At 43.5% G+C, this 19,063-nt stretch overlaps 1 protein-coding gene across 7 annotated transcripts in view; it reads left to right on the plus strand.

The window, feature by feature from the left end:
- LOC113127407 (SH3 domain-binding protein 4-A-like) overlaps nt 1-19,063 on the plus strand; it is a 70,493-nt gene that overhangs the window by 29,788 nt on the left and 21,642 nt on the right. For 6 of the 7 annotated variants that reach the window (XM_026301937.1, XM_026301935.1, XM_026301936.1 and 3 more), the window contains 2 exons: nt 16,766-16,980; nt 17,153-17,281. The gene's annotated coding sequence lies outside the window, so the exon portion shown is untranslated. The remainder of the gene's footprint in view (nt 1-16,765; nt 16,981-17,152; nt 17,282-19,063) is intronic. The other variant, XM_026301939.1, reaches the window with a different exon arrangement.

Here is a 19,063-nt window from a genome sequence, read left to right on the forward strand (position 1 = left end):
ACCTGAAGACAACATTAACTAAGTACCCGAACATAACATTCACAAAGCACCTGAACATAAGTACCTCAACACAATGGTAATGAAGTACACGAACATAACATTAACGAAGTACATGAATGTAACATTAAGGAAGTACCTGAACATAACATTAACTAAGTACTAAGTACCTGAACATAACATTAGGTAAGTACGTGAACATAACACTAACAAAGTACCTGAACATAACATTAACTAAGTACTAAGTACCTGAACATAACACTAACAAAGTACCTGAAGACAACATTAACTAAGTACCTGAACATAACATTCACAAAGCACCTGAACATAAGTACCTCAACACAACGGTAATGAAGTACACGAACATAACATTAACGAAGTACATGAACGTAACATTAAGGAAGTACCTGAACATAACATTAACTAAGTACCTGAACATAACATTAACTAAGTACCTGAACATAACATTAACTAAGTACCTGAACATAACATTAACGAAGTACCTGAACATAACATTAACAAAGCACCTGGACATAAGTACCTGAACATAACATTAACGAAGTACATGAACATAACATTAACGAAGTACACATTAAGGAAGTACCTGAACATAACTATACAATCACTGATTGTAGGAAAATGGATAAATACAGTCTGAATGTTTCTTTATCTTTTCTGATCTTATATTTCTTACTAAATGTTTTACCGTGGCACATCAAATGGACATGGAGGTCAGCTTTAGGAGAAAGTGCATTTGTGGAGGGACTTTGTTTGGGTTTGCTTTAGCCTGTGATGCAGCCGGCTTTCTAGCGGGTCACTGGATTGGTTTTTAGAGTTTTTGTTGGTTGTTCTGGGACAGTAGTTTTTCTGAGACGAAGATCTTCAGTCTCTCCCTCAAAGGTAAAAAAGTCTGAGTCTTCAGTATGACACCATCTCATCATGTTGGTATGTAAAATGGATTCTAGCTGCAGTTGTGTAGAGGACACTAACGCTGCAGGGCTGAGGGATTGGAGCCACCCACACTGAAACCAGCGGCACTCAGGGAACTCTGCGGCACTTTGGTAGATGCCCCAAAGTTTGTTGAACTACCTCTTCTCTCTTGTGGCCTTTTGACTTTGCAAAACAGACAGAACATCAAGAGTGGACTCTGTGGCAGGATGTCTGACTGGCTGTGTGTGGAGGGGGGGGTGAAAGTAGGTTACAGTTTGCTTTTAGGACATGTATCTAACCCCCTGACCCTGGCTTGGATCCTGCTCCCAGACCCCTTCAGCAGCAACACACACGCCTCCCTGACGGTCAAGGCCTCCAGGACTCGGCTGCCGGTGTCAGAGTGCACGGGCAGCCCGGAGAAGCTTTCACATAGTGGCAACACTCCAGCAGCCGCCCGTCCCTCCCTCCTCTCCTTCCAACCACCACCCTACAGATGTGTTTTTCTTCGGCTTGTCCCCAAACTCTGTCCTCGTAACAACCATCATCATCATCATCTCCGTTATGTCGCAGCACATGAGCTGGGACTCTTTGCTGGTTGAGGCTGAAAAGGTTTGAGTTTCGTTGAGTCAGAACTGCAGCAAAGCTTCGAATGCCCCTGTCGTTTTGCCTTTGGCTTTCCCACATCATGTTGACAGAAGTAACAGCGGCGCCTGCACCTCAGAGACACATACATTCGTAAAAAAAAATGTCCCCATGATTATGCTGAAGGGTTAAACTGACATGAAGACGATCGTAGAGGGTGTTTGTCCCCGTTCGTCCAGCTGTATACAGTGGTAGCTCCTGACTAACTTTTATTTTGTTTGTGTCTGTTGATGTTAGCTCAGCCTCATGTTCATCCTTGTTAGATCCTTCCTTTATTGTAATAGTAACAGCAGTAGTAGTAGGACAACTTTCCCTAGTAGCTTTTGAAATGTGATGGCTGGAAATCTCTGTTGTCTTGTTTCAAAAATAAAGGTTTATAAGACGATAATATTCTTACAGTGTAGTAGAGCAGTAGGTGGCACTGTCATTAGACTGATGTTTAAACCTGAGTCTTTTTAGGCTTTTAGCCTTTAGCATTGGTGCAGTAAGTTAGGATAAAAGGTATGACTTGAGCTTTGAACGCTTGAGGTTTGCAGTGAAGGAAAACACAGGTCATCAGTGTTTTTATCCAGAGAGCTTTCCAGGGAGCACTTGCGTGAAATGGGCGATGTTCCCGCCAGCGCACTTGTGTTTCTTTTCCAGTTTATACGAGTCGCAGTATACACATGCCATAACACAGAAATATTTTGTCAATAGGCGTATACAGAGCACTCTTTGGGCCACAGGAGAGCCATGAGAGAGTGTCCAATGTTTTTAAGAGGTCGATTCTGTGTTAAAAACAATGGGCAGTAAAAAATCCCCTCGCCGGAGGAAAATAGCCACTTTCACCGCAGCTCCCAGGATGAGTGTTTACACATGCTCAGCTGGATCCGTCGGACCCCACCTCGCTGTCGACCTGCGCCGCCGTACAAATAAACAGGAAGGCCACAGGCACTTGGATGAAGGCCACACTCATAATTCACCAAAAGCAGTATATTTTACAGAGGGCCAGGGCGCTTTGGTGTGGCTCCAGCAAAAGGAATAAACTGTTAATCCATAAAAAGGCACGCTGGTTATGCGATACAGCACTTAGGTGCCATCTGAAAGCACCATATCCTTTTAGCACTGGCCCTCTGTGAGCAGCGCTAGTTGATTTGGATGGAAGTTAAAAGAGAACTGTTAACAATAGGGATCATATAACATGGATGTTATAGTTGTTTGTTAGAAGCATATTTATGTGAACGGGGAAAACTGCAGTTGAGAAAAAAGCCGGACACTTTATTGCTGGGTAGAGAAAATGCTTGAATGTAAAAATGGCCAAAACAGCTGGCGGCTCATTGAAGTTTCCTCCACCAAAATTACTATTTCCATCAACCCCTGACTGTTGCCATGTGTAATTTAGCGTGATGTTAGAATCTGACACCTTAGGAAGAAGCTCTGATTGACAGAAAGTGTTTATCTCGTTAGCAAAACAATAGTAGAAAATTGGCTGTAAAGCTGTCGTTTTCAGACACTTCAAGTTGTCTCCGGGCTTCATTTAAGGAGCCAAACTGTGGCACAAAAGAGAAAAGTGTCCAGATCTTCTCCGCCACACTTAGACTCTCAGACGAACGCAGCGAACATGAAAAGAAATCTTCAAAAGCTATCTTTATCCCTCTGCAGTTTGAAGTGCTGAAATTAAAGTTGCATATGGATGCCATCGAGACGCGAGCCACTCGGGGAGATTAATGACACCGCGAGGCATCTGTGCATTCCTAAACCATGTGTGTCCTGGCCGTCTCCACACACAGCTGACAGTGTCGAGGAGCCGCACATCCACACAGATCAGGCCGTGATAATCTGAAATTGCCTCTTTTTAAAGATCTCTAAGTCCAGACTGGGCTAGAGTAGAAAATCAGCCGCAGTGTCATGTGGTCAAACGTACATACAGACTCTCTGAATTACTCTGCCAGTCAGCATCAAAACAGATTCATACTGAATGAAGCCAAGTCCTTCAAAATTAAGAATTGGTTTTAAAAAAATCCAGCTTCTAAAACGATGTAGTTTATAAGTTCTATCATCGTTGATGCTTGGTGGATTAGGATTGAACTAAATCATGCACATCTTTAAGATATCTTTCAAACTCTAACTTTTGGGCTACAGCTTATTAATATTTACAACTGCAGATGTTTTATTGCGGTGGAAGACCCTTTATTGATGACTGCTGTCACTGCAGAACTGAAGGCTCATTGCAAAGAGTTTTTATTAACAAATTCGTCATTTTCTAATAAGTTATAAATGTTAGCAAGTTCTTAACAACAGGTCACAGACCTTTTTGATTTTAACAATCAATTGTTCAGTTCAGATGTTATATAATTTATTCAGAAATTTACATAATTCTTTGATGCAGTTCTTTTGTAGACCTCTAAGAGGGAAAAGATAAATCTGAAACAAAAGTACCAATGTTCATTATGAATGGAATATTTTTTCTGATTCATAATTACTTCAACAGCATCTTTAAAAAACAAATGTGGCTCATTTCTCATCTCAAAAGCTATTTTTATAAAGGTTTTAATAAACCCTTCATGTATGACCTAAACCCTTTTATGAAGTACGTCTGATTAGGAAGTGGTAAAAAAATGTCCTGGCCAATAAATCCACTGCTGAAGGTGCATTATGGGATATATTAGGCCGTCAGGACATACCGGCAGCAGGAAATATTTCACAATTAAATATACAGCAGGATGGGGAATAAGGCTTACAAAATACACCTCTTTTGCAATATAAACAGGATTTTCATCTAAATTGTGTACACAGTCACAATAGCTCAGCTGGAGAGCCTCAGGTCTTAGCTCACTAATATGGCAAACAGCACCGATGCAGATATCACTCACACAGACCCAAAGTAAATACAACCCGGTGATTCATCCAAGGTAACAATCGAGGTTGTGTACGATATGATGGAATGCACAAAACTCCCCATTAAACGCTACTTCAAATATTTATATTTCTTTTTGGTATAAATATAACAGAAGGTTTCACAGTTCTGGCATTGTTTGGAAGGGCAAGGAAGCCACTCGGCTTATAAATGAGAGCTCGGTGACAGGTGGCGATGCAAAAATGAAGAGCGTCGGGGCCTGAAGGTAAACAGAGCACTGTAACAATACGGACTGATGTGTTTGGAAGCTGAGCAGCAGACCGCGGCGACGCTGCAGTATATTTCACGAGACTGAGTCAGACTTTTATTGGCTCAGTCTGTGAAGGAGAAGTCCACACAGCGAGGGAACAGTTCTCAGGTCCTGGATGGGTTTCAGTCTTTCAGCGTGTTTTCTGTTTCCCCACATCCACAGAGTTAAACATTTCCAAGGGGATAAATCCTAAAAACGCTCACACACCCGTACCCTCACAAAGTGTATGGCATGTACTGCACAGAGCAGAGCCACACACACCTTTCCGATCCTGTTTTCAACTGCATCAGTTCCCAAACTTATATCAGAGCTCAAACCCAGATCCTAACCCTACTTCCACTTATTAAACAACACTTTCCAGGAGGAAACAGTGCAGGAATGTGGACACACCGTTTCCTATGTTTGGGGGTGTTTTTTGGATCCATGTTACATCACCTTTACTCCTACTGTATGTGTGGCACAGTGTTTGTTGCACTGAGGATATTGTGTGTCGTGGTGCATGCTGTGAGAAAAAGCAGCGTCTGTATAACATTTTGCTTCACTGGAACTGTTTCCTGCTTGTTCAGGCTCTGCTGTCAGAGTTGGACACTTTGTGAGCGTCCACCCTTGTGGCACAGTGTCACTCTTCTTTTCTTCTTTTACCTTTTGCTTCGTCGTTACTCACACAACCACAGGAGGGCGCTATCTGGGAAAATGTGAGCAGGTTGTTGGGACACATAACCAGTAATAATGCAGTTTCTAGTGATTTGGTGCTTTTCTGTTTCATTTTGCATGTAACTAATTACTAACAGTGTAAGAGTGTTGAGTGTGTATATCCTCTTGAACTCCTAATTCAAATCGGAGCTACAAATCTTTAAATGTCAATCCTTCAAAATCCCCTTAAAGATTAAAAAAAGGGAAAATCTTCACTGTCACAAAGTTATTTGAATTGGATAGGATATTTGAATTGTAATCTGTCGCCTTAAATACAACATGAGTCCAAAAGCCATGACTGAACAAATGGTCTTTTTGTGATTCAAGCACCAGCAGAACCACCGTCATCAGCTCTGGTTTCCTTTGTTTGGAAAAAATGAAAAACCTCCCAATGCTTCTTCTTGCTCGTGAAATGAAATTCATTAAGGTTTTGATGTGGCTGGATAATCATTCTTCAAAATTTAAGCAGCACTGGTAAACATGAATTATCAGGAGAGGAGGAGGAGGAGGGGGGAGGAAAATCCAGCAGCAGCAGGACCTCATTGGTAATGCAAAACTTTAGTACTGGCAACTGAAGAGGCCTGACATGCCGACATGTCAGCTATCGATTGATCGGTGGTCGGGTGTCTCAGTGTTGGTCCCCATTGACATTCTCTCATCTTACAATGGAGGGAGCTTGTTATATCTGTTTACGTCCGTGTGATTGTGCCAGGAATTCCTCGTCTCAGTGGCAGCTCACTCTTCTTCTCGCCTTTTTCTGGGAAGGAATCGTAACGGATCTTCCAGCGTGTCAGCTACGGCCCGAGCTGTTGACTGTAAGTGCAAAGGCAAACGATCCTCCTCCCCCTTAACGCGCCAACACACACCTCAAACACACCGAGAGAAGAATCACACATGCGAACGAACCCTGCACAGTTTCCCTTTATAGAATAAACCTGCACGCTCTCACTGGTCTTGTCACTTTACTCCAAACTGATGCAGCACAGAGAGCAATATCCAAAACCACTTAATCCTACACTTCCCATAATGCAACTCCAGAGTGTAGACCCTTGATGTAATGTAGTCATTTAGTTTCTTAGTTATGGATCTGACTACAGGTACAACACTATAGCTTGAAACACCCTCACTGCAGTAGAGCCTTAAATTAGTGTGTAAACACAGCTGATCTTGGTGTTTTTGTTCTTAGACACCAACCTTTTCCCTTCTCTCCTCCTCTCTTTTATCTCCCCACCTCTCTCCCCCCCATTGCTGACACACAGTTTATCACATCACGTATCACACCTCTAAACCTCACTGCCCGTGCATGCCTGCCCGTGCAGAGCGCATATGTATTTTCTCAAAATCCCAAACACCCGGAGCGAGCGTGTGTTCTTAGGTGACAAGTCAAAGCCACCGCCCCCTCCTCCCACTGCACTAAAATAAAAACACACAGAGAGGTGGCATAGAGCGTCTACACCCCCTGGTCCATCGCCCTCAGCAGGGGTTATTGATTGTGACGTGCGCTCGCAGTGCACCTTCCCAGTCGCCTGTCAGCCAGATGCGTGCTGGCAGGTCCGGTCCTCCCCCCCATGACAGCTCCCACACAGCAAGGGAGGTTGTCGGGGTGGTGATGGTGTTGGAGTGGGGAGGCATTTGTCAGTGAGCAAAACAGAGGGAGAAAGACTGCTGCCGGGGCCCTGGATTTTCCCCGTCTCCTCCACAGAGCCTGCAGAAGGTGAACCTCAACCCCTCGACCCTGTTCGACCTCGCCGTTGCGTCGTCCTCGGTGGCGCCATAAGGTGTGTGAAGCTGCCGGTGTGGGTTAGCCTCTGTTTGAGGATACCTAGGTCTGTCACAGTAGATCTTTTCTGGTTTTTCACCCCAAAAAGCCCCTCAGGACAAGGATGAACCGTTTCATTCTGTGCCCTGCATTACTGTCGCTTTTCACCGCCACATTTAGTCCAACAAACCCTCTCCTCCCTCCTTTCCCTGGAACAGCCAACCAACCCCCCACCTGCAGGGCTTGTTTAATGCCAGCATCTCCAGAAGGTGCATCCTGTGCGTACTCGGCGGCTGAGACAGGTAATGAGTTCGCTCGGGGGAGGCCGACATGACTGCACGCGTGTGAGAGTGTGAAATTACCTGACACAGCTTTCATTGACGCAAGGTGCTTCCACCCGTCTGCCATGGGATTTGTACACACACACACACACACACACACACGGTGAAAGGAGGTGGGAGAACATAACATATGCCATTTGGTGAACACTTTACTCCAAACTGCCTAATGGTGCTGTGAGTATATGATGAGACAGAATAGAAAAGGATCAGTTCACACAACAGTGAAAACACAGAACGTTCTACTAAACAAGTCACACATTAATTTCATTGCTGTACCTCCATCCACCCCCCTCTAAAACTAGTATTTGCCACACTATTTAAGTTTTTCTGACATCTTTTAGTTGAAATATGCCCCAAAAGCATCCAAAAATATAAAGAAGTGCTGCAGATGTTGCAAATGTTTCCTCGCCATGATGAGAAAAAATGTCGTAATAATTGTCCAACAACATGCAGGTCTCAGCTCTTTTTACAAAAGTTCCTCAGCTCTTATTAGCCCTGGTTAAAGCTCCATTGTGTCGCTGTGTTAAGTCTTGCTCACTAGTATCAAAGTTGAACACAAAGGTGAACAAGTAGCAGTGGACTGAGAGTAATAACCAGCACATGTTGGGACGAGCCTGAAATACTAAATGGATCATAAGTAATAATCACCCGTGTTGCAGACAATAACCCCTCTCACAGTATCTCCATCCATTCATCTTGGAAAAGGAAATTACTAAATCCAATACAGTTCGATAAAAATCTGGCCTGTCTGGATCGGCTGCTGGAGGATAATGTGGCCTGATAAAGGCGCTTGTTTCCGGGCGTACGCCATCCGTCATCCGGGGGTTGCTCCCCTGGTCAAGCTGTCTGTTGCTCCAGTACATGATGCAGCAGTTCAGCCCTGTGGCCTCCACTGCTGAGGTGACAAAGTTTTGTTGTTTGAAACATCCCACTCTGTATTACACAGAGTGGGAGTGAGGTTTCCTGCAGGACTTTCTCTTTACTTCCTTTAGTTACTGGGCTGATTTTGCAGCAACAGAAACCTGTTAAGTGTCAGATCAGAGCCTTGAACTATGAACCTACTCTTCCCCATCTGTTTTGCTTTTTTGGAGAATATTTTGAGTCACCTTTGTTTAAATTTCTGCCCTTAAGACTAAGTTACTTTATATTTTATGCATTTCCTTTCAAAACTGTGGTTACAGCAGCACATAGGTAGAGATATTATCGAGAACCATCAGGTGTTTTCCTGAAATGCAAATCCTTCTATGTTTCTGTTTATCCCTGACATTGTGTTTGGCTACTTTGGGGAAGCCATGTTGACTCTTGCTTAATAATTTTGTGTTGGGGAGCACCCTGATCTCTAACCCCTGTAGATCTTTCTACTGCTTTGTTTTTGCAGAATATGTGAGCATATTTCACTGTTGCAGCAGTTTTAAGTGGCTGGATGATGAGCACTTCAGCTGAATACCTGAGACGCTCTGTAATCGAAAACACTGCACATCCTGCAGTCTGACCTCTAAGTCCTCACAGCTGTAGGCATGTGTTGTTGGCAGAGAGCGTGAGAGGCTCCACACTTTGAAAAGTGCCTGTTTAACTGAGGTTAAGTGAACCACCTTGTACTTTAAATCATCGGGACTCCTAAAGGCACCTCTGGAATCCTGGAAATCTTACTGAGGCTTGTCTGAGTCCTTTTTACAGACAGACCTATGAAGTTGCAGAAGGATGCCATCTGTAGAAATCGGACAGAGAAATGAATACTAATTACCTTTTACTATGCAGATTTAGCTTTACATCTCGTTCCGTGTGGCCTGAGGGAGAACAAGATGTGCCGTCCTTTACTTGAGGTGCTGCCTGACCTCTGCACATTCTGCTATTAAAGAGGGACAAATGTTGTTGCTGGTAATGAGCAAAGAGCAGCGGAGCTCATAAAAAGGTGTAAATATTAGGACACTGTCTTGGATGGAGAGAAAGTGGAGCTTCACTGTGTGGAAGGGAAAGTGTTGAGTGAAGTGTCAAAGCATTAACGCTGATACTTCTGTTCCAGATGTGCAGAAACAACTGGATACGCCCTTTAAAACTGTGGTTTCCACCCTGGTGGTGGGGGTCATGAGATGCAGCTAGTTGTTAGTTAGTTTTATCTGTATATGTGATGTTGATGTGTCTTTCTATACTTTAGACTTTCACTGCTTTGTGTCTTGCAGACATGAAGGAATCATGCACAGACTTATTGTTGCATCCAGGGCTCACAAGTTAAAACGTTCAGTTATTGAACCTCCAAAAAGCAAAAACATCCTGTTTTCCCTGTAATTAAATTTTAGCAAGAGGGAAATCTGATTCAGATTTTTGGTTCTATTTTGTCTTTTTGTCTCCAGAGCTAAATATTAGTGTTTTCAGACACCGAGCAACATGTTTGACTAATGTTCACGTTAAAACTTTCACCTAATTTATCTCTCACAGTTTGCTGTGTGATTTGAGGTGCGGCTGCAAACTCTGATCTTATTGTTACCTAACAGTTTCATTTTCTTAGTTCAGAAATGATGTAATCCCACATTTCTACAATCAAATGTCACTTTTCCTGATTGTTTCCACAGAAACACAGTTAAATGTAAAACGTGTATTGATTTTTAACATCTCTAAGTAAGTAAGTGATGAAAAGTTGGAAACAGTCCACCTGAACTGTGAACTGGGGCCAAAGTTATTTGTGTTTACTCCAGTTCTCCTCAGGATCACGTCTAATCACCCAGCCTTTCCTACACTGAGGAGTTCTTGCTGTCCTCTTTGTTTTAGTCATTATGGACCAACTTGAAGTGATTTGACTTGAGAGGCCACTCTGGTCACCCGCCCATCCTTCTGAAGCCCGCCAAGGCTGAATAATGTGAGCGTCTCAATTCGATTCACGTCCCTGCCTCAGCATTTCAAAAGACACTTAATTTCATACTTGTTTATGGCTCTCTCCGGAGATCTAAAGTTCAAAATCGCATGCATTTTTAATTCCACATTAAGCCAGGGGAGTAGTAGAAGGAGGAGGGGGAAAATTCCATGTTCACTTTGCCACATTTTGACAAACATGACCTCCTCTCGCTGGGGTGGAGGGATTATGCGGAACAAAAGTTGGCCCACTCGCCGTACCAGGGCTTAAGGCTATTGGGGCGACAGATTAGAATATCTTTCACCCTCTCGAGGAGATAAGAGACACAACCATCAGAAACCAGTGCAAAACATAATGAACTTGTGATCTCCCACCACCAAAGAGCACGTGTGAAGTTGAGATTCATAAATCTTAAAAACAGTCATGCAAATTTGTGGATCCTTCTCCTCCCTGTTTTTAAAAGCACTGCCTATGTCTCTCCTTAAAATATGATCTGCATTATCAAAGGTTGGATTCTTTTCTTCCTGCGCGTTGTCTTTTCCTGGAGGAGTCCAACACTGTCACCCTCAGCTCCGCCGTATTATTGTCCTGTTTCTCTCTTATTATCCCAGATAATTATAAATATGTCAGCGATGTCCCGTATGACGTCTGCTGACGGCGGCACGTTGGCGAGCCGTGCGGCTGAAGTGACACAATGATATGTCTCAGCCTCTCCCACTCTCAATTAGCTCCCTGTGCTCCAGGTTAATGGAACTTTTGATTGGGAAAATGTGGGTTTCCTGGACGCCCAGTTTCCTTGTAGATGGCACGTATGGGGGGTCGACCCCGTCCTTATCTGCTGCTGCAGAAAGACGAGTTACACTGCTGCTCTTGTGTGTGTTTCACTGTGGAGGAGAACCAACCGGCGTGCTTTATTATTTAGCTTTGTTCACATTTTACTTCAGCATTTCCTTTAATCGGAGAAAGCTAGAGTACACTGTAAAAACTGCAATACATTTTAGGTACTGCAGTAAATTTGACAGACTGGGCCACAGATGAAATAAAGCTGCTGCTGTAATAGATTTGAAGGTGCTGTTGTAGCACTAAATTATGATCAGCGTGTTGTTACTACGTCATGTTTCATCGTGTCGTCCATCAGATCTCCTATCACGTGCACCACGACGCCTAACTCTGGAGAAAAAAGAGATTTTTGGTGCCAAGTGTGTAAAGTTTTGTGTAATGTAAACACAAACACGCATCACGTGTATCAGGTGTTTAATTGGACCAAAGAAAAGCAGGTAGGTGGTTTCTGTCTTTTACCTGTAGAGACACATTTTGGCAGAAGTCAGACTCAAAGTTTTATGGATTTGAACCATTTTCTGCTTTTCATCAACAAGCAGTTGAAAAGTCACACAAAGTTTTTGTTTGTTTCTTTTATTATTTTATTGTTGTTGTGAGGTTCGTTGTGGAATGAATCCTGTCCTGGATTCAGGTGGTTCTAGTGTTTTGTTTTTTTTATGATCCTGTGTGACTGTTTGTTGCTAAACACAAAGTTTGGAGGGCTTGGATTACAGTGGCTCAGCTCCAGTAAACGGGCAGCAGAGAGAGGAAAACAGGCAGCAACTCAGCCTCATGCTGTTTGCTCCTCAGCGGCCGGGCAGAGAGGTCAGTGAGATTACTGGACACGGCGTCAGCCTCGCGCTCAGCATCCCTCTGCACAAACCTCCTCCAGGCCAAACAAAACCCACTATCAGAGGACGACACGAAACACCAGCCCGCCGGGCATCTTCCTCCTCCTATTGCTTCTCTTCCTCCTTCCTCTGGAGCAAACGCATCAGTGAGTTTCACTTCAGCTTGTTTGCAGCCATGTTGGAGGCAAGGTGACAAGAGCAATACAAGAGAAACATCCCTTTAATTTCCAAAAAGCGCTTAAGGTGGAATTGTTCTCCACGGGGGGAAAGCTGCCACCTCTTTCTTTTTCCCCTCCTTCCCCTCAGTTTACCTAACTGGCCAACAAAAACAGGGAGATTTACCCACACACCACACACACTGCTCTCCTGAGGAATGGCTGGCGAGCAGGGAAGAAATGCGCCCTGACAATCTCCCCTTCCCTCAGGCGGCCGGATGCCAGAAACGAGCACTGTTTCTTCTGAGAGATCTTTTACCGAAGATGCCAGGGATTAAAAGACTGCAGGACACTGCTGTGTCACCTAGCATTAAACTGCCCTAAACTCTGCGGTTATGAGATACTCTGCACAAAATAGGTCAGGCTGGGCAAAATGAGAGGTTTTGATTTTCTTTTTTTCTTCTTCTTCTGAGCCCTGGCACCTCTGGACTCTTCAGCTGGTGGTTGTTGCATTCACACACACATACTCAGCCCTGCACCTACAAGCTAGTTTTCCAGGCAAACTAGAACAAGCTTCGATGTTCTCGTCAGTTAACAAAACGATATTGACAGATTCTTTTTGTTAAACTTTTCTACCACTGACACTGAATTTTGTGTCTACAGGCGAAACCAGGACTAAGAAACTGAGCTAAAGTTCATGTCTGCTCAGAGTAATGCAGTCAGTCCTGTAAGAGATCTGTCCAGGGTGGACTACGCCTCTCACCCAGTGTCAGCATGGATGGATGGATGAATACGATGGATGGATGGATGGATGGATGGATGGATGGATGGATGGTTAAATAAATGGATGGATGGATGAATAGATGGATGGATGGATGGATGGATGGATGGATAAATAAATGGATGGATGGATGAATAAATGGATGGATGGATGGATGGATGGATGGATGGATGGATGATACAAACTTCTGCCCAATGGCTTCCCCTTCATATCAGTTTGCAGGTCATTTCCTGTTATATATTCCTGATTAATATTTGGTTTTGTAAAATCAACAGTAAAAATGCCTGTTGCAGTTTCCTACAGCCCCAGAGTAATATCTAACATTCAAATGTTCTGCTTTATCCAGCTGTCAGTCCAAAATCAAAAGATCATCACATTCATAACGTCACTGATTAACGGATTAATCACCGATGTAGCTGCCAATTAAAGTTCTGCTGATTAATTGACCAGTCACTGAAAACAGCTGAGTTTACAAACAGTTTGACAGTGGAGGTTGATGAAAGCTCTACAGATGTGAAACCCTCCAGCTACAGATGTTTTTAGACGACATCATAGCTCATCTGGAACTGTTGTTTTTCGTGCTTGACTTATTTACAGTTAGTTTTAACAAAGGTGTATCCAGGTTGGCTTCCAGGTTGGCTTGTGTTTAACTGCCAGTGAGTCGAGAGTGAATTTTGACTTAGCGCACGTTGTTGACTGAGCTATTGTTGCTCTTTAAAGAAGCATCTGGTTTTGTGTTTTGAAAGAGAGGCAGCCAAAAGTTTCTCGTGGTCTTTGTCATCTTTGAGAAGCGGCTTGGCCTGCTCTGAATAATTCAGCGGCTGCCTGGTTGAATGCAAGCAAACAGAATAAAACATAGATAGTTATGAGGCATAAATATGAACAAACAGCATCTAAAAGCATTAGGAAACACAGAGCTCAGGGGTTTGGAGCGACAGATGAGGACAGTGTGTTTGACTGGCTGGACGGAGCCGTCACCTCCCCCCGATCTCCTTCACCCCCCTAATGATGTGTGGCCTGTCAGAGAGATGCAGCCAAATTACATTCATGACTACAAAGCCTTCGTCTGAGGTTTTCTCTCTCTGTGCAACACCCTGCAAAACAATAACTGGGATTCAGCAGCTGCAAATTGCACTAAAATTTCCCAGTCTCTTTCTGTGAATTATTAATGAGAGCCAAACCAAAAAAGACAAAAAAAGAGGGGGGGGGGGGTAGAAATATCTACAGCATGCCCAAGCAGTGGAGAATGCTATAAAGCTGTAATTATGCCAGAGAATGAGAAATGGAACAAAGTTGTTGGAGCCAGAAAAGGCGAGGCAGAAACTGAAACTAAGAGCTGGAAATGCAGAGCTGGGAGGGGGAAGAGAAAAGGAGTTTTATTATATATGCTAAATGCCAAAGCTGCAGATCGACACACAATTAAAACAGGGAGGAACAACAGCATTTGCATCCGTCTCTGTCAGGTTTGTTCTGTGTGAAAGTGAAGGGAGGAGAGGAGGTCAAAATGCCAGAACATGCAGGGTCTGAGTTGGAATGAAAACACTGTCGATGCAAACGTGCAAGTAGGAAAACAGCAGGAGTTTAAAGCCACGAGTGGAGCAGAGAAATGAGCGAAATGAGATTTTCTCTTCACAGTAGCAACATGACAGCTGGCCAAAATAGCATTGAATCATTTATAAATAAGTGCTGACCGTCGGTACGGTTTAACTTAACCATTTAGTTTCTTATTATACAAACGTTTTGATATTCAACATTTAAAACTTGCGGAGTTCTACTTTGGATATCTGTGTAAACATGAGCTCATCTCACAAACATTAACACTGATGTTTAACACACCTGAACTGGAAACCACTAAGTAAAACACAAAAAGACCATCAAATAACTGACTTGATGCAGAAGGTTTCCAAAAAATAACAACAAAAAGACAGAAAAGTTCGTTTCAGTTCCAGTTTTAATATCTCGTTCTTCGAGAAAAGACAAAGCTTTCTGAAAATTATGGCCTTTAAAATGTTGAGTTACTTTCAGGTGTGGTCCTTTTATAAACCTTTACTTATTGCAGCGTGATTTATTACTGGAGAACATCATGTTGGTGCTTTTCACCCACAAACAGCCTTAAATGTTGTTGTGTTTTGGTGCATGTTAGACACACACACACACACACACACACACACACACGGTTTGATCCGAGGGCCTGGCATGGATCCTGTGCTCACAGGAGGCAGCAGCGTCCCTCAGGGATCTATAACCAACCACACACTCTGAGAGAGTGAGAGAGTGCTGAGGCCCAGCTGGGTGTGGGTGTGTGTGTGTGTGTGTGTGTGTGTGTGTGTGTGTGTGTGTGTGTGTGTGTGTGTGTGTGTTTGACTGTAAGGACCCCTTCAGAGTTTGAGGGTGGAGCTTTGAGGTCAGAATCAGGGTTCAGGTTAGCTGAGAAGCCGTGCTGGGTCACGTGACTCTGTGTGTCTCCTGGTTGAAGATGAACTTGGTTCTGTTCCAGTCTGGGTCAGCTGCTGTTGACAGATGGCAGATAAAAATCATTGTGTGTCAAATGTAAAGATGAGAATTTCTAGTCTTCAGGTCCAGCTGCACTCGGGAACCTGACCAGAACACAGTCTCTGTGTTTGTATCTGCTCCTCAGTTGTTGAGTTCTTTATGTACTTTTAATTGTTCAAAATGAGATTTTTGCAGTTTTCAGGGAGAAATCTAAACATTTTTTTCGGTTTAGTAGCAGAAAACTTTAAGACCTGTACTTCTGCACGTGTCAGGATTTCTTTGTCAACATGAATCAGCCTGTGATATGAGACACACATACTGTAACAGTGTGTGACATCCATTACAGGATCTCCAGGATTATGACAATGAGTTGCAGATGTGATGTTTTTTTAAACTAGAAGCGTTTTTGACTGCCAGTAAAAACGGCTCCATGGTCCCTGAGTGAAAACTGTTTTACGGTGTTTCCTGAGGAAAGTTCAACAATGTGCAGCCTGGATCAGGGGGTTAAACCGTTTAAAATGGTTTCTGCAGCCTGCCGTGCCAGGCGGGAGGAGTCCGACTCAGTCAGTTGTGTATGAGAAGTGAATGAGCCGGAGTTTTTCTGACTGACGCGTTACCTGACGCAGTTCCTGGTCAGGGTTAAAGGTCACGGCGTGTGTGTGTGTTTGAGGCTCAGGAGTTGAAGGCTGGTTGGTGCCTGAGCTGCTGCTGTTTCCTGGTGCTGTTCTGCTCTCTACTGGCTGCTCAGTGAAACTGTGACATGAGTTACAACAGCAGAGCAGAGTAGATCCTTCCTTTGGTATTTATTTGGCTTGTGCTGCAGTATCACTGCTGGTGCGTAGGTCAATGTTGTAAATTACACTTGGTTTAATGAAGTACTTTGAGGAAAATCTTATATACTGCGTACAGTACCTTCAGTACTGCAGCACTAAACATTGAATGACCCGTCGGTGAAGTGTTACTGGGCCTAGAGATGAAAAATCAATTAACTGATTAATCGATTAGACAGAAAATGAGTCTGTGACTTTTATTATCAGGCCAGAAAGTCCTGAATTACATAAATTAGTGTTGGGCAGTTGTTTGACAAGACATTTAAAGGGGTCGCCTCAGACCGTTTGTGACAATTACATTAATTGAGTCAATTGCAGATGCAGAAAATAATCATTAGTTCAGTTATTTCACACAGTAATCAAACAGCTTTCACTCCCTTTATCTGACTAATTCACTTATTTACTTCTTTGCTGTTCCTGTTTGTTGCAGCTCAGGTTATAATGTGTGTGTGTGTGTGTGTGTGTGTGTGTGTCTTGTAGAGCTCCTGTCACTCACATCTCCTCCTCCAGAGTTCAAGGTTGCCATGTGGCTATTTCCAGCTCATCTTCGCTCTGATCTGTGTTGCAAAATGACAAGGTAACGCAACTCGAGGGGTCAGCCGTGTTACAGGAACACTTCCACGGATCGGGAAAGAGGAAATCAATCCCGCCTGACAGTGTCTTCAGGATACTCCGACCTGACTGGACCATGACAAGTGCGCACACACACACACACACACACACACACACACACAAATGTATGCATAGATAAACACTGAAAATCACAAATAAATCACATGTAGAACACAAACACAAGCTGCAACCAATATACGCACACTCCAGCTGTCTGACCTCTGTCAGCTCTGGTTTGTCTCTCGTCTGGTCAAGGTGCATCACAAAGACGAGGTGTCTGCTGAGAAGTTCATCACAAACCAACTGCATCTGGAAAGTTCAGCTGTGAAATCCTGAACAAATGATAAAACTTCCACTTGCTGTTGTTGGTTAAGACCATGCAGGGTGAGTTTACAGTAAATGCAGTAGTAGTTACTTTATGCCCAGTCCTTTCCACCTGTATGTGTGATCATTTTCTGTCAATGCCGTATCTGCACCAGCGTCTTTAAAAGAACTGTGTCTGTGTGTGTTGGCTTTTGAAAAGTGACTGAAGAATGAGTGTCACTGTATCTACTGACCTCCCTCAGAGGTTGTAATGTCTGTTTCTGTGGCCAAACGACGCCCATGAGCGGCGCTGCCGGTGCTTACAGACATTAGACTCCCTCCCAGGTCATCGAGCATTCCCTGCTAGCTAATTACAACAGGGCCTGTAGTTGTCTGGGCGCACCCTCCACCCCTGACACCCCCATGTCTGGAAACACACACGGGCATCTGTGGAGGACGGTGGGAGGGTCGCACAGGGGTTGCGTGGGGGACATATTTCTGACGAATGTGCCATCTCCATAATTAGCTGGGAAGCAACATATGAAACATTAAACAAGCCAGGCGCCGACGACAATCAAAACATTTCATTTGTTGTCAATTATTCATCACTTTGAAGGTTCTGAAGGGTTGTTAATATGGAAATAAGCCTGCAGTGCTAACAAGGTTGTAGTATCTGACTCCACATCATCAGAGCACAGAGCACCCTTTTTCTTTCAGGCTAATATTTTGCCTTTTCTCGTCTTTTTGTTGTGATTTCTTCTCATATTCATGAAGCTTGTTCTTCAAACAAAACCATTTTTTTCCGACTTAAAAACAAGCTTTTTATTAAACGGGTCTGATGGAACTCCTTTGATAGCTCCAAGTTTGGCTCGGCCTCAAATGAAGTTAAACCACCTAAAATCGATTGTGCTAGTTTTCTATTCACCCCACGCTACATTCAGGTCCACCTTTATTCAGGTCCACCTTTATTCAGGTCCACCTTCATTCAGGTACACCTTTATTCAGGTACGCCTTTATTCAGGTACGCCTTTATTGAGGTACATCTTCATTCAGATCCACCTTTATTCAGGTCCACCTGCATTCAGGTACACCTTTATTCAGGTACGCCTTTATTCAGGTACGCCTTTATTGAGGTACATCTTCATTCAGATCCACCTTTATTCAGGTCCACCTGCATTCAGGTACACCTTTATTCAGGTACGCCTTTATTCAGGTACACCTTCATTCAGGTACACCTTCATTCAGGTACACCTTCATTCAGATACACCTTCATTCAGATACACCTTCATCCAGGTCCACCTTTATTCAGGTACGCCTTTATTCAGGTACACCTTCATTCAGGTACACCTTCATTCAGGTACACCTTCATTCAGATACACCTTCATTCAGATACACCTTCATCCAGGTCCACCTTTATTCAGGTACACCTTTATTCAGGTCCACCTTTATTCAGGTACACCTTTATTCAGGTCCACCTTTATTCAGATACACCTTTATTCAGGTCCACCTTTATTCAGATACACCTTTATTCAGGTACGCCTTTATTCAGGTACACCTTCATTCAGATACACCTTCATTCAGATACACCTTCATTCAGATACACCTTCATCCAGGTCCACCTTTATTCAGGTCCACCTTTATTCAGGTCCACCTTTATTCAGGTCCACCTTTATTCAGGTACACCTTTATTCAGGTACACCTTTATTCAGATACACCTTCATTCAGATACACCTTCATCCAGGTCCACCTTTATTCAGGTATACCTTTATTCAGGTACACCTTTATTCAGGTACACCTTTATTCAGATACACCTTTATTCAGATACACCTTTATTCAGGTCCACCTTTATTCAGATACACCTGG

The sequence above is a fragment of the Mastacembelus armatus genome, chromosome 2 (genome assembly GCF_900324485.2).
Source record: "Mastacembelus armatus chromosome 2, fMasArm1.2, whole genome shotgun sequence".
In the NCBI taxonomy this organism is placed as follows: Eukaryota; Metazoa; Chordata; class Actinopteri; order Synbranchiformes; family Mastacembelidae; genus Mastacembelus; species Mastacembelus armatus.